Genomic DNA, 15,573 nt, shown 5'->3' on the forward strand with positions numbered 1-15,573 from the left:
CAGCTACCTGTCATGTCATGTCAAACCTGCACAGGTGTGCTAGATTATTATTATTTAGTTTTATTTTATTTTTTTACACCAATCAGTGTGCAAACATGGTCATTAAAACGCTAAATGAATAGACGTTCATAAACCAGTCAGTGCAACTCATCATTTTGGTCTCCAATTCTCAAACTCAAATTCTCACCCACGGAGGATTAAATGAGAATCTTTCTTGTTTAACACTGGAATGGGGTGGTGCACTGTTCACTACCCGAAGATACTGCCACATCGGGTCAATGCATAGGGCGACAGAAGCAAGCTTCCAAATCAGCTCCCTTTCTCAAAAATCCATTTAATTTATGGTCCCCAGATAGGGAACGTATGTATCAGTATGTGCTCACAAGTCACCCAAGTGCAAGTATTCACACAAAAAAAAAACGTGCCTCAGGATGCGATCTGTCGCAAGATCCTTTCTTTTTTTACACTTGATCTAAGCCAAAAGGCCTAGAGGGGATAACCGGGAAAGGGGTGGACCCAACCATGTCCCCTTCATGAGCACTCACATTACTCATAGGAATGGAAGGAAGGCTGGCAGCCAACCAGCCTCCCATACACTTTCTGGGTGGGTGGCAGTCAGCCACCCATACATACATACAGCACAGGCTAAACCCACATCATCACTTAAAAAAAGGACAGGCGACCATTGCACTCTGATGGAGCATTTAGCAATGCAATCCATAGCCTGGCTTTTGCCTGAACCCCCATCACTCCTCCTCTTGCATATAAGACAATATTTCAGATCTGCATATGAAAACAACACGCCTACCTTTGTTGCACATAGCTGCCTGCCTGTCTCTAGTTACCCCACTGGCTGTAGCTGCGTCCCTTCCGACATGGAATAACACCAACTGTAACGATAAACTGAAAATTAACAGTATAAACCTGCATCATTTTGGACTCTGGTATTTGCTGAATCCGGGTGACCTGACAATCGATGGTGGTGCCGCTGGTGATTCTGGCCTTCTTGGAATCTGTTGGGCCTATGTGTTAGCTCACACATCACTTGGGTATCCATGGTAACTACCACAACATGGTCATCTGCAGTTTACATCTAGCCCGTGGCATTGAATGGCATTTTAAAAGTGCTAAGGGTCCTGGTGCAATAATCCTCCCATGAGGATCAGCCTCAACGGCTTTGTAGATTGCACTCATGTCAGCAACTCCATATACATTTTTTTTTCTTCATGCTTCTTTCTTCATCCTTTTTTCTTTCTGTCATTCAGACTTTCATTCATTCGATCTCTCTCACTCACTTGCTTTAACTCATTTGTTCTCACTCACTCACTCACTCACTCAATCACTCACTCACTCATTCACTCTCACTCACTCTCACTCTCTCACTCACTCGCTCACTAAGTCAGTCTCTCTCTCTCTCTCTCTTTTTCTTTTTATATATATTTTTTTCCGTCTTCTTCTTCTTCTTCTTCAGACCCTGTCATAGCACTAATGCCTTTCCAATACCACCAGCAGATGGAGACACTCCATTGCAACATTGGTTGTGAGCAGCAGTTTCTAAAAACAAATGCCTCATGGCGGATTTCCCATCCATCAATGGATGGTAAATTTTGTTTTTATCATTCACTGACCACAGAAACCAATGCATGGTCAAGCAACAGCAATGACACACCCTTGTGTATAGGCATGAGACCCTCATGTCATTTAACAGGATTCAGCACCACCCACAAGACAGCTACCTGTCATGTCATGTCAAACCTGCACAGGTGTGCTAGATTATTATTATTTAGTTTTATTTTATTTTTTTACACCAATCAGTGTGCAAACATGGTCATTAAAACGCTAAATGAATAGACGTTCATAAACCAGTCAGTGCAACTCATCATTTTGGTCTCCAATTCTCAAACTCAAATTCTCACCCACGGAGGATTAAATGAGAATCTTTCTTGTTTAACACTGGAATGGGGTGGTGCACTGTTCACTACCCGAAGATACTGCCACATCGGGTCAATGCATAGGGCGACAGAAGCAAGCTTCCAAATCAGCTCCCTTTCTCAAAAATCCATTTAATTTATGGTCCCCAGATAGGGAACGTATGTATCAGTATGTGCTCACAAGTCACCCAAGTGCAAGTATTCACACAAAAAAAAACGTGCCTCAGGATGCGATCTGTCGCAAGATCCTTTCTTTTTTTACACTTGATCTAAGCCAAAAGGCCTAGAGGGGATAACCGGGAAAGGGGTGGACCCAACCATGTCCCCTTCATGAGCACTCACATTACTCATAGGAATGGAAGGAAGGCTGGCAGCCAACCAGCCTCCCATACACTTTCTGGGTGGGTGGCAGTCAGCCACCCATACATACATACAGCACAGGCTAAACCCACATCATCACTTAAAAAAAGGACAGGCGACCATTGCACTCTGATGGAGCATTTAGCAATGCAATCCATAGCCTGGCTTTTGCCTGAACCCCCATCACTCCTCCTCTTGCATATAAGACAATATTTCAGATCTGCATATGAAAACAACACGCCTACCTTTGTTGCACATAGCTGCCTGCCTGTCTCTAGTTACCCCACTGGCTGTAGCTGCGTCCCTTCCGACATGGAATAACACCAACTGTAACGATAAACTGAAAATTAACAGTATAAACCTGCATCATTTTGGACTCTGGTATTTGCTGAATCCGGGTGACCTGACAATCGATGGTGGTGCCGCTGGTGATTCTGGCCTTCTTGGAATCTGTTGGGCCTATGTGTTAGCTCACACATCACTTGGGTATCCATGGTAACTACCACAACATGGTCATCTGCAGTTTACATCTAGCCCGTGGCATTGAATGGCATTTTAAAAGTGCTAAGGGTCCTGGTGCAATAATCCTCCCATGAGGATCAGCCTCAACGGCTTTGTAGATTGCACTCATGTCAGCAACTCCATATACATTTTTTTTTCTTCATGCTTCTTTCTTCATCCTTTTTTCTTTCTGTCATTCAGACTTTCATTCATTCGATCTCTCTCACTCACTTGCTTTAACTCATTTGTTCTCACTCACTCACTCACTCAATCACTCACTCACTCATTCACTCTCACTCACTCTCACTCTCTCACTCACTCGCTCACTAAGTCAGTCTCTCTCTCTCTCTCTCTTTTTCTTTTTATATATATTTTTTTCCGTCTTCTTCTTCTTCTTCTTCAGACCCTGTCATAGCACTAATGCCTTTCCAATACCACCAGCAGATGGAGACACTCCATTGCAACATTGGTTGTGAGCAGCAGTTTCTAAAAACAAATGCCTCATGGCGGATTTCCCATCCATCAATGGATGGTAAATTTTGTTTTTATCATTCACTGACCACAGAAACCAATGCATGGTCAAGCAACAGCAATGACACACCCTTGTGTATAGGCATGAGACCCTCATGTCATTTAACAGGATTCAGCACCACCCACAAGACAGCTACCTGTCATGTCATGTCAAACCTGCACAGGTGTGCTAGATTATTATTATTTAGTTTTATTTTATTTTTTTACACCAATCAGTGTGCAAACATGGTCATTAAAACGCTAAATGAATAGACGTTCATAAACCAGTCAGTGCAACTCATCATTTTGGTCTCCAATTCTCAAACTCAAATTCTCACCCACGGAGGATTAAATGAGAATCTTTCTTGTTTAACACTGGAATGGGGTGGTGCACTGTTCACTACCCGAAGATACTGCCACATCGGGTCAATGCATAGGGCGACAGAAGCAAGCTTCCAAATCAGCTCCCTTTCTCAAAAATCCATTTAATTTATGGTCCCCAGATAGGGAACGTATGTATCAGTATGTGCTCACAAGTCACCCAAGTGCAAGTATTCACACAAAAAAAAAACGTGCCTCAGGATGCGATCTGTCGCAAGATCCTTTCTTTTTTTACACTTGATCTAAGCCAAAAGGCCTAGAGGGGATAACCGGGAAAGGGGTGGACCCAACCATGTCCCCTTCATGAGCACTCACATTACTCATAGGAATGGAAGGAAGGCTGGCAGCCAACCAGCCTCCCATACACTTTCTGGGTGGGTGGCAGTCAGCCACCCATACATACATACAGCACAGGCTAAACCCACATCATCACTTAAAAAAAGGACAGGCGACCATTGCACTCTGATGGAGCATTTAGCAATGCAATCCATAGCCTGGCTTTTGCCTGAACCCCCATCACTCCTCCTCTTGCATATAAGACAATATTTCAGATCTGCATATGAAAACAACACGCCTACCTTTGTTGCACATAGCTGCCTGCCTGTCTCTAGTTACCCCACTGGCTGTAGCTGCGTCCCTTCCGACATGGAATAACACCAACTGTAACGATAAACTGAAAATTAACAGTATAAACCTGCATCATTTTGGACTCTGGTATTTGCTGAATCCGGGTGACCTGACAATCGATGGTGGTGCCGCTGGTGATTCTGGCCTTCTTGGAATCTGTTGGGCCTATGTGTTAGCTCACACATCACTTGGGTATCCATGGTAACTACCACAACATGGTCATCTGCAGTTTACATCTAGCCCGTGGCATTGAATGGCATTTTAAAAGTGCTAAGGGTCCTGGTGCAATAATCCTCCCATGAGGATCAGCCTCAACGGCTTTGTAGATTGCACTCATGTCAGCAACTCCATATACATTTTTTTTTCTTCATGCTTCTTTCTTCATCCTTTTTTCTTTCTGTCATTCAGACTTTCATTCATTCGATCTCTCTCACTCACTTGCTTTAACTCATTTGTTCTCACTCACTCACTCACTCAATCACTCACTCACTCATTCACTCTCACTCACTCTCACTCTCTCACTCACTCGCTCACTAAGTCAGTCTCTCTCTCTCTCTCTCTTTTTCTTTTTATATATATTTTTTTCCGTCTTCTTCTTCTTCTTCTTCAGACCCTGTCATAGCACTAATGCCTTTCCAATACCACCAGCAGATGGAGACACTCCATTGCAACATTGGTTGTGAGCAGCAGTTTCTAAAAACAAATGCCTCATGGCGGATTTCCCATCCATCAATGGATGGTAAATTTTGTTTTTATCATTCACTGACCACAGAAACCAATGCATGGTCAAGCAACAGCAATGACACACCCTTGTGTATAGGCATGAGACCCTCATGTCATTTAACAGGATTCAGCACCACCCACAAGACAGCTACCTGTCATGTCATGTCAAACCTGCACAGGTGTGCTAGATTATTATTATTTAGTTTTATTTTATTTTTTTACACCAATCAGTGTGCAAACATGGTCATTAAAACGCTAAATGAATAGACGTTCATAAACCAGTCAGTGCAACTCATCATTTTGGTCTCCAATTCTCAAACTCAAATTCTCACCCACGGAGGATTAAATGAGAATCTTTCTTGTTTAACACTGGAATGGGGTGGTGCACTGTTCACTACCCGAAGATACTGCCACATCGGGTCAATGCATAGGGCGACAGAAGCAAGCTTCCAAATCAGCTCCCTTTCTCAAAAATCCATTTAATTTATGGTCCCCAGATAGGGAACGTATGTATCAGTATGTGCTCACAAGTCACCCAAGTGCAAGTATTCACACAAAAAAAAAAACGTGCCTCAGGATGCGATCTGTCGCAAGATCCTTTCTTTTTTTACACTTGATCTAAGCCAAAAGGCCTAGAGGGGATAACCGGGAAAGGGGTGGACCCAACCATGTCCCCTTCATGAGCACTCACATTACTCATAGGAATGGAAGGAAGGCTGGCAGCCAACCAGCCTCCCATACACTTTCTGGGTGGGTGGCAGTCAGCCACCCATACATACATACAGCACAGGCTAAACCCACATCACCACTTAAAAAAAGGACAGGCGACCATTGCACTCTGATGGAGCATTTAGCAATGCAATCCATAGCCTGGCTTTTGCCTGAACCCCCATCACTCCTCCTCTTGCATATAAGACAATATTTCAGATCTGCATATGAAAACAACACGCCTACCTTTGTTGCACATAGCTGCCTGCCTGTCTCTAGTTACCCCACTGGCTGTAGCTGCGTCCCTTCCGACATGGAATAACACCAACTGTAACGATAAACTGAAAATTAACAGTATAAACCTGCATCATTTTGGACTCTGGTATTTGCTGAATCCGGGTGACCTGACAATCGATGGTGGTGCCGCTGGTGATTCTGGCCTTCTTGGAATCTGTTGGGCCTATGTGTTAGCTCACACATCACTTGGGTATCCATGGTAACTACCACAACATGGTCATCTGCAGTTTACATCTAGCCCGTGGCATTGAATGGCATTTTAAAAGTGCTAAGGGTCCTGGTGCAATAATCCTCCCATGAGGATCAGCCTCAACGGCTTTGTAGATTGCACTCATGTCAGCAACTCCATATACATTTTTTTTTCTTCATGCTTCTTTCTTCATCCTTTTTTCTTTCTGTCATTCAGACTTTCATTCATTCGATCTCTCTCACTCACTTGCTTTAACTCATTTGTTCTCACTCACTCACTCAATCACTCACTCACTCATTCACTCTCACTCACTCTCACTCTCTCACTCACTCGCTCACTAAGTCAGTCTCTCTCTCTCTCTCTCTTTTTCTTTTTATATATATTTTTTTCCGTCTTCTTCTTCTTCTTCTTCTTCTTCTTCAGACCCTGTCATAGCACTAATGCCTTTCCAATACCACCAGCAGATGGAGACACTCCATTGCAACATTGGTTGTGAGCAGCAGTTTCTAAAAACAAATGCCTCATGGCGGATTTCCCATCCATCAATGGATGGTAAATTTTGTTTTTATCATTCACTGACCACAGAAACCAATGCATGGTCAAGCAACAGCAATGACACACCCTTGTGTATAGGCATGAGACCCTCATGTCATTTAACAGGATTCAGCACCACCCACAAGACAGCTACCTGTCATGTCATGTCAAACCTGCACAGGTGTGCTAGATTATTATTATTTAGTTTTATTTTATTTTTTTACACCAATCAGTGTGCAAACATGGTCATTAAAACGCTAAATGAATAGACGTTCATAAACCAGTCAGTGCAACTCATCATTTTGGTCTCCAATTCTCAAACTCAAATTCTCACCCACGGAGGATTAAATGAGAATCTTTCTTGTTTAACACTGGAATGGGGTGGTGCACTGTTCACTACCCGAAGATACTGCCGCATCGGGTCAATGCATAGGGCGACAGAAGCAAGCTTCCAAATCAGCTCCCTTTCTCAAAAATCCATTTAATTTATGGTCCCCAGATAGGGAACGTATGTATCAGTATGTGCTCACAAGTCACCCAAGTGCAAGTATTCACACAAAAAAAAACGTGCCTCAGGATGCGATCTGTCGCAAGATCCTTTCTTTTTTTACACTTGATCTAAGCCAAAAGGCCTAGAGGGGATAACCGGGAAAGGGGTGGACCCAACCATGTCCCCTTCATGAGCACTCACATTACTCATAGGAATGGAAGGAAGGCTGGCAGCCAACCAGCCTCCCATACACTTTCTGGGTGGGTGGCAGTCAGCCACCCATACATACATACAGCACAGGCTAAACCCACATCATCACTTAAAAAAAGGACAGGCGACCATTGCACTCTGATGGAGCATTTAGCAATGCAATCCATAGCCTGGCTTTTGCCTGAACCCCCATCACTCCTCCTCTTGCATATAAGACAATATTTCAGATCTGCATATGAAAACAACACGCCTACCTTTGTTGCACATAGCTGCCTGCCTGTCTCTAGTTACCCCACTGGCTGTAGCTGCGTCCCTTCCGACATGGAATAACACCAACTGTAACGATAAACTGAAAATTAACAGTATAAACCTGCATCATTTTGGACTCTGGTATTTGCTGAATCCGGGTGACCTGACAATCGATGGTGGTGCCGCTGGTGATTCTGGCCTTCTTGGAATCTGTTGGGCCTATTTGTTAGCTCACACATCACTTGGGTATCCATGGTAACTACCACAACATGGTCATCTGCAGTTTACATCTAGCCCGTGGCATTGAATGGCATTTTAAAAGTGCTAAGGGTCCTGGTGCAATAATCCTCCCATGAGGATCAGCCTCAACGGCTTTGTAGATTGCACTCATGTCAGCAACTCCATATACATTTTTTTTTCTTCATGCTTCTTTCTTCATCCTTTTTTCTTTCTGTCATTCAGACTTTCATTCATTCGATCTCTCTCACTCACTTGCTTTAACTCATTTGTTCTCACTCACTCACTCACTCAATCACTCACTCACTCATTCACTCTCACTCACTCTCACTCTCTCACTCACTCGCTCACTAAGTCAGTCTCTCTCTCTCTCTCTCTTTTTCTTTTTATATATATTTTTTTCCGTCTTCTTCTTCTTCTTCTTCTTCTTCAGACCCTGTCATAGCACTAATGCCTTTCCAATACCACCAGCAGATGGAGACACTCCATTGCAACATTGGTTGTGAGCAGCAGTTTCTAAAAACAAATGCCTCATGGCGGATTTCCCATCCATCAATGGATGGTAAATTTTGTTTTTATCATTCACTGACCACAGAAACCAATGCATGGTCAAGCAACAGCAATGACACACCCTTGTGTATAGGCATGAGACCCTCATGTCATTTAACAGGATTCAGCACCACCCACAAGACAGCTACCTGTCATGTCATGTCAAACCTGCACAGGTGTGCTAGATTATTATTATTTAGTTTTATTTTATTTTTTTACACCAATCAGTGTGCAAACATGGTCATTAAAATGCTAAATGAATAGACGTTCATAAACCAGTCAGTGCAACTCATCATTTTGGTCTCCAATTCTCAAACTCAAATTCTCACCCACGGAGGATTAAATGAGAATCTTTCTTGTTTAACACTGGAATGGGGTGGTGCACTGTTCACTACCCGAAGATACTGCCACATCGGGTCAATGCATAGGGCGACAGAAGCAAGCTTCCAAATCAGCTCCCTTTCTCAAAAATCCATTTAATTTATGGTCCCCAGATAGGGAACGTATGTATCAGTATGTGCTCACAAGTCACCCAAGTGCAAGTGTTCACACAAAAAAAAACGTGCCTCAGGATGCGATCTGTCGCAAGATCCTTTCTTTTTTTACACTTGATCTAAGCCAAAAGGCCTAGAGGGGATAACCGGGAAAGGGGTGGACCCAACCATGTCCCCTTCATGAGCACTCACATTACTCATAGGAATGGAAGGAAGGCTGGCAGCCAACCAGCCTCCCATACACTTTCTGGGTGGGTGGCAGTCAGCCACCCATACATACATACAGCACAGGCTAAACCCACATCATCACTTAAAAAAAGGACAGGCGACCATTGCACTCTGATGGAGCATTTAGCAATGCAATCCATAGCCTGGCTTTTGCCTGAACCCCCATCACTCCTCCTCTTGCATATAAGACAATATTTCAGATCTGCATATGAAAACAACACGCCTACCTTTGTTGCACATAGCTGCCTGCCTGTCTCTAGTTACCCCACTGGCTGTAGCTGCGTCCCTTCCGACATGGAATAACACCAACTGTAACGATAAACTGAAAATTAACAGTATAAACCTGCATCATTTTGGACTCTGGTATTTGCTGAATCCGGGTGACCTGACAATCGATGGTGGTGCCGCTGGTGATTCTGGCCTTCTTGGAATCTGTTGGGCCTATGTGTTAGCTCACACATCACTTGGGTATCCATGGTAACTACCACAACATGGTCATCTGCAGTTTACATCTAGCCCGTGGCATTGAATGGCATTTTAAAAGTGCTAAGGGTCCTGGTGCAATAATCCTCCCATGAGGATCAGCCTCAACGGCTTTGTAGATTGCACTCATGTCAGCAACTCCATATACATTTTTTTTTCTTCATGCTTCTTTCTTCATCCTTTTTTCTTTCTGTCATTCAGACTTTCATTCATTCGATCTCTCTCACTCACTTGCTTTAACTCATTTGTTCTCACTCACTCACTCACTCACTCAATCACTCACTCACTCATTCACTCTCACTCACTCTCACTCTCTCACTCACTCGCTCACTAAGTCAGTCTCTCTCTCTCTCTCTCTTTTTCTTTTTATATATATTTTTTTCCGTCTTCTTCTTCTTCTTCAGACCCTGTCATAGCACTAATGCCTTTCCAATATCACCAGCAGATGGAGACACTCCATTGCAACATTGGTTGTGAGCAGCAGTTTCTAAAAACAAATGCCTCATGGCGGATTTCCCATCCATCAATGGATGGTAAATTTTGTTTTTATCATTCACTGACCACAGAAACCAATGCATGGTCAAGCAACAGCAATGACACACCCTTGTGTATAGGCATGAGACCCTCATGTCATTTAACAGGATTCAGCACCACCCACAAGACAGCTACCTGTCATGTCATGTCAAACCTGCACAGGTGTGCTAGATTATTATTATTTAGTTTTATTTTATTTTTTTACACCAATCAGTGTGCAAACATGGTCATTAAAACGCTAAATGAATAGACGTTCATAAACCAGTCAGTGCAACTCATCATTTTGGTCTCCAATTCTCAAACTCAAATTCTCACCCACGGAGGATTAAATGAGAATCTTTCTTGTTTAACACTGGAATGGGGTGGTGCACTGTTCACTACCCGAAGATACTGCCACATCGGGTCAATGCATAGGGCGACAGAAGCAAGCTTCCAAATCAGCTCCCTTTCTCAAAAATCCATTTAATTTATGGTCCCCAGATAGGGAACGTATGTATCAGTATGTGCTCACAAGTCACCCAAGTGCAAGTATTCACACAAAAAAAAACGTGCCTCAGGATGCGATCTGTCGCAAGATCCTTTCTTTTTTTACACTTGATCTAAGCCAAAAGGCCTAGAGGGGATAACCGGGAAAGGGGTGGACCCAACCATGTCCCCTTCATGAGCACTCACATTACTCATAGGAATGGAAGGAAGGCTGGCAGCCAACCAGCCTCCCATACACTTTCTGGGTGGGTGGCAGTCAGCCACCCATACATACATACAGCACAGGCTAAACCCACATCATCACTTAAAAAAAGGACAGGCGACCATTGCACTCTGATGGAGCATTTAGCAATGCAATCCATAGCCTGGCTTTTGCCTGAACCCCCATCACTCCTCCTCTTGCATATAAGACAATATTTCAGATCTGCATATGAAAACAACACGCCTACCTTTGTTGCACATAGCTGCCTGCCTGTCTCTAGTTACCCCACTGGCTGTAGCTGCGTCCCTTCCGACATGGAATAACACCAACTGTAACGATAAACTGAAAATTAACAGTATAAACCTGCATCATTTTGGACTCTGGTATTTGCTGAATCCGGGTGACCTGACAATCGATGGTGGTGCCGCTGGTGATTCTGGCCTTCTTGGAATCTGTTGGGCCTATGTGTTAGCTCACACATCACTTGGGTATCCATGGTAACTACCACAACATGGTCATCTGCAGTTTACATCTAGCCCGTGGCATTGAATGGCATTTTAAAAGTGCTAAGGGTCCTGGTGCAATAATCCTCCCATGAGGATCAGCCTCAACGGCTTTGTAGATTGCACTCATGTCAGCAACTCCATATACATTTTTTTTTCTTCATGCTTCTTTCTTCATCCTTTTTTCTTTCTGTCATTCAGACTTTCATTCATTCGATCTCTCTCACTCACTTGCTTTAACTCATTTGTTCTCACTCACTCACTCACTCACTCAATCACTCACTCACTCATTCACTCTCACTCACTCTCACTCTCTCACTCACTCGCTCACTAAGTCAGTCTCTCTCTCTCTCTCTCTTTTTCTTTTTATATATATTTTTTTCCGTCTTCTTCTTCTTCTTCTTCAGACCCTGTCATAGCACTAATGCCTTTCCAATATCACCAGCAGATGGAGACACTCCATTGCAACATTGGTTGTGAGCAGCAGTTTCTAAAAACAAATGCCTCATGGCGGATTTCCCATCCATCAATGGATGGTAAATTTTGTTTTTATCATTCACTGACCACAGAAACCAATGCATGGTCAAGCAACAGCAATGACACACCCTTGTGTATAGGCATGAGACCCTCATGTCATTTAACAGGATTCAGCACCACCCACAAGACAGCTACCTGTCATGTCATGTCAAACCTGCACAGGTGTGCTAGATTATTATTATTTAGTTTTATTTTATTTTTTTACACCAATCAGTGTGCAAACATGGTCATTAAAACGCTAAATGAATAGACGTTCATAAACCAGTCAGTGCAACTCATCATTTTGGTCTCCAATTCTCAAACTCAAATTCTCACCCACGGAGGATTAAATGAGAATCTTTCTTGTTTAACACTGGAATGGGGTGGTGCACTGTTCACTACCCGAAGATACTGCCACATCGGGTCAATGCATAGGGCGACAGAAGCAAGCTTCCAAATCAGCTCCCTTTCTCAAAAATCCATTTAATTTATGGTCCCCAGATAGGGAACGTATGTATCAGTATGTGCTCACAAGTCACCCAAGTGCAAGTATTCACACAAAAAAAAACGTGCCTCAGGATGCGATCTGTCGCAAGATCCTTTCTTTTTTTACACTTGATCTAAGCCAAAAGGCCTAGAGGGGATAACCGGAAAAGGGGTGGACCCAACCATGTCCCCTTCATGAGCACTCACATTACTCATAGGAATGGAAGGAAGGCTGGCAGCCAACCAGCCTCCCATACACTTTCTGGGTGGGTGGCAGTCAGCCACCCATACATACATACAGCACAGGCTAAACCCACATCATCACTTAAAAAAAGGACAGGCGACCATTGCACTCTGATGGAGCATTTAGCAATGCAATCCATAGCCTGGCTTTTGCCTGAACCCCCATCACTCCTCCTCTTGCATATAAGACAATATTTCAGATCTGCATATGAAAACAACACGCCTACCTTTGTTGCACATAGCTGCCTGCCTGTCTCTAGTTACCCCACTGGCTGTAGCTGCGTCCCTTCCGACATGGAATAACACCAACTGTAACGATAAACTGAAAATTAACAGTATAAACCTGCATCATTTTGGACTCTGGTATTTGCTGAATCCGGGTGACCTGACAATCGATGGTGGTGCCGCTGGTGATTCTGGCCTTCTTGGAATCTGTTGGGCCTATGTGTTAGCTCACACATCACTTGGGTATCCATGGTAACTACCACAACATGGTCATCTGCAGTTTACATCTAGCCCGTGGCATTGAATGGCATTTTAAAAGTGCTAAGGGTCCTGGTGCAATAATCCTCCCATGAGGATCAGCCTCAACGGCTTTGTAGATTGCACTCATGTCAGCAACTCCATATACATTTTTTTTTCTTCATGCTTCTTTCTTCATCCTTTTTTCTTTCTGTCATTCAGACTTTCATTCATTCGATCTCTCTCACTCACTTGCTTTAACTCATTTGTTCTCACTCACTCACTCACTCACTCAATCACTCACTCACTCATTCACTCTCACTCACTCTCACTCTCTCACTCACTCGCTCACTAAGTCAGTCTCTCTCTCTCTCTCTCTTTTTCTTTTTATATATATTTTTTTCCGTCTTCTTCTTCTTCTTCAGACCCTGTCATAGCACTAATGCCTTTCCAATACCACCAGCAGATGGAGACACTCCATTGCAACATTGGTTGTGAGCAGCAGTTTCTAAAAACAAATGCCTCATGGCGGATTTCCCATCCATCAATGGATGGTAAATTTTGTTTTTATCATTCACTGACCACAGAAACCAATGCATGGTCAAACAACAGCAATGACACACCCTTGTGTATAGGCATGAGACCCTCATGTCATTTAACAGGATTCAGCACCACCCACAAGACAGCTACCTGTCATGTCATGTCAAACCTGCACAGGTGTGCTAGATTATTATTATTTAGTTTTATTTTATTTTTTTACACCAATCAGTGTGCAAACATGGTCATTAAAACGCTAAATGAATAGACGTTCATAAACCAGTCAGTGCAACTCATCATTTTGGTCTCCAATTCTCAAACTCAAATTCTCACCCACGGAGGATTAAATGAGAATCTTTCTTGTTTAACACTGGAATGGGGTGGTGCACTGTTCACTACCCGAAGATACTGCCACATCGGGTCAATGCATAGGGCGAAAGAAGCAAGCTTCCAAATCAGCTCCCTTTCTCAAAAATCCATTTAATTTATGGTCCCCAGATAGGGAACGTATGTATCAGTATGTGCTCACAAGTCACCCAAGTGCAAGTATTCACACAAAAAAAAACGTGCCTCAGGATGCGATCTGTCGCAAGATCCTTTCTTTTTTTACACTTGATCTAAGCCAAAAGGCCTAGAGGGGATAACCGGGAAAGGGGTGGACCCAACCATGTCCCCTTCATGAGCACTCACATTACTCATAGGAATGGAAGGAAGGCTGGCAGCCAACCAGCCTCCCATACACTTTCTGGGTGGGTGGCAGTCAGCCACCCATACATACATACAGCACAGGCTAAACCCACATCATCACTTAAAAAAAGGACAGGCGACCATTGCACTCTGATGGAGCATTTAGCAATGCAATCCATAGCCTGGCTTTTGCCTGAACCCCCATCACTCCTCCTCTTGCATATAAGACAATATTTCAGATCTGCATATGAAAACAACACGCCTACCTTTGTTGCACATAGCTGCCTGCCTGTCTCTAGTTACCCCACTGGCTGTAGCTGCGTCCCTTCCGACATGGAATAACACCAACTGTAACGATAAACTGAAAATTAACAGTATAAACCTGCATCATTTTGGACTCTGGTATTTGCTGAATCCGGGTGACCTGACAATCGATGGTGGTGCCGCTGGTGATTCTGGCCTTCTTGGAATCTGTTGGGCCTATGTGTTAGCTCACACATCACTTGGGTATCCATGGTAACTACCACAACATGGTCATCTGCAGTTTACATCTAGCCCGTGGCATTGAATGGCATTTTAAAAGTGCTAAGGGTCCTGGTGCAATAATCCTCCCATGAGGATCAGCCTCAACGGCTTTGTAGATTGCACTCATGTCAGCAACTCCATATACATTTTTTTTTCTTCATGCTTCTTTCTTCATCCTTTTTTCTTTCTGTCATTCAGACTTTCATTCATTCGATCTCTCTCACTCACTTGCTTTAACTCATTTGTTCTCACTCACTCACTCACTCAATCACTCACTCACTCATTCACTCTCACTCACTCTCACTCTCTCACTCACTCGCTCACTAAGTCAGTCTCTCTCTCTCTCTCTCTTTTTCTTTTTATATATATTTTTTTCCGTCTTCTTCTTCTTCTTCAGACCCTGTCATAGCACTAATGCCTTTCCAATACCACCAGCAGATGGAGACACTCCATTGCAACATTGGTTGTGAGCAGCAGTTTCTAAAAACAAATGCCTCATGGCGGATTTCCCATCCATCAATGGATGGTAAATTTTGTTTTTATCATTCACTGACCACAGAAACCAATGCATGGTCAAGCAACAGCAATGACACACCCTTGTGTATAGGCATGAGACCCTCATGTCATTTAACAGGATTCAGCACCACCCACAAGACAGCTACCTGTCATGTCATGTCAAACCTGCACAGG

At 43.4% G+C, this 15,573-nt stretch overlaps 9 pseudogenes; all 9 read right to left on the bottom strand.

Moving 5' to 3' along the window:
• Positions 1–232: 232 nt before the first annotated feature.
• On the bottom strand, positions 233–497 carry LOC130287916 (U2 spliceosomal RNA; annotated as a pseudogene).
• Positions 498–1,961: 1,464 nt separating this feature from the next.
• On the bottom strand, positions 1,962–2,225 carry LOC130286190 (U2 spliceosomal RNA; annotated as a pseudogene).
• A 1,460-nt stretch (positions 2,226–3,685) lies between these two features.
• LOC130287917 (U2 spliceosomal RNA) lies at positions 3,686–3,950 on the bottom strand (annotated as a pseudogene).
• Positions 3,951–5,410: 1,460 nt separating this feature from the next.
• Positions 5,411–5,676, bottom strand: LOC130288279 (U2 spliceosomal RNA; annotated as a pseudogene).
• Positions 5,677–7,141: 1,465 nt separating this feature from the next.
• On the bottom strand, positions 7,142–7,405 carry LOC130289291 (U2 spliceosomal RNA; annotated as a pseudogene).
• Positions 7,406–8,871: 1,466 nt separating this feature from the next.
• On the bottom strand, positions 8,872–9,135 carry LOC130285627 (U2 spliceosomal RNA; annotated as a pseudogene).
• A 1,461-nt stretch (positions 9,136–10,596) lies between these two features.
• On the bottom strand, positions 10,597–10,860 carry LOC130286191 (U2 spliceosomal RNA; annotated as a pseudogene).
• Positions 10,861–12,324: 1,464 nt separating this feature from the next.
• LOC130286192 (U2 spliceosomal RNA) lies at positions 12,325–12,588 on the bottom strand (annotated as a pseudogene).
• A 1,461-nt stretch (positions 12,589–14,049) lies between these two features.
• LOC130285807 (U2 spliceosomal RNA) lies at positions 14,050–14,313 on the bottom strand (annotated as a pseudogene).
• Positions 14,314–15,573: the final 1,260 nt, after the last annotated feature.

The sequence above is a fragment of the Hyla sarda genome, chromosome 8 (genome assembly GCF_029499605.1).
Source record: "Hyla sarda isolate aHylSar1 chromosome 8, aHylSar1.hap1, whole genome shotgun sequence".
Classification (NCBI taxonomy): domain Eukaryota; kingdom Metazoa; phylum Chordata; class Amphibia; order Anura; family Hylidae; genus Hyla; species Hyla sarda.